Raw genomic sequence first — 1,013 nt, 5'->3', positions numbered from 1 at the left:
TAGATGAAGTCAAAAGGGGCGACTAAGAAGCATTAATTCATTGACATAAAGCACCCAGTTGTTGGTCCCATATGCATTTGACCGACGAGGGACGAAGCAGTAGCACACTTCACTGACCAATAAAATTAAAAGTAAACCAACTAAAATCGTTGTGACCAGTGGGGTGTAGGTGGTGCGTTGAGGTCATAAATAAGTATCTTAATGACACCGGAAATTATTTCATTGCAATCCTGCAGAACTCGTGATAAGATCAACAATTCATGTAGCGGAATGCGACATATTCCGCCAAACGCGAGTTATCATGCAGAAAAGTGGCGACAGCATCTTCTCTGAAGTCGTCCTGAAATAATATATTAAGATATTATTTAGCTAAGAGTGTAGAAACAGCTGAAGGTCTATTAATGGAGTCAGGAGGGAGAGGACAATGTGACACTGAGACATTGATACACGGGCTGTTGAATACAATGTGGCTTTGCCGAATAGCCTCCTCTATCTACTCAAGGAGTCATCCTTACTGACACTCCTCTCAAACTTACTTCTCCTCTCAGCAGCATTGTCGCTGTTGCGGAAACGGCCCACAGGGCAGTAACGAGGAAATTACACTGATTTCACCAGTCTAAGGGGCATTTCTCCTCAGTTTAGCTGATGAGTTCTTCGACTGCGTTGGATCCTTCATACTGTTAGGGGTTGCAAGACATGGTGAGGCCGAAGACTAAAAGATGCTTTCACGCTAACCTAATGCACATTGCAGCTGTCATTGATAAGGTAATGTTAGAAATGTAAAACCCTTTTTTCATCTCCAGCCTTACACTACCCTCAGAGACGAATGGGTGGGATGAAATCAGTGAGCTCATCAACTTTATACAAACTAGGGTCTCGCATATGCCAGCCAGCTACTACGCCTACGTGGATGTGAAGGAAGTTAACTAAGTATGCTCATGTCTGTGGGAACAGAATGTCCGTCCAGCAGCCTACTTTGTGATTGGAATGATTAGCAAATGCAAGCAGCATAT

Source organism: Echinococcus granulosus (genome assembly GCF_000524195.1).
Source record: "Echinococcus granulosus chromosome Unknown EG_S00072, whole genome shotgun sequence".
In the NCBI taxonomy this organism is placed as follows: Eukaryota; Metazoa; Platyhelminthes; class Cestoda; order Cyclophyllidea; family Taeniidae; genus Echinococcus; species Echinococcus granulosus.
This window is presented reverse-complemented; position numbering follows the sequence as displayed.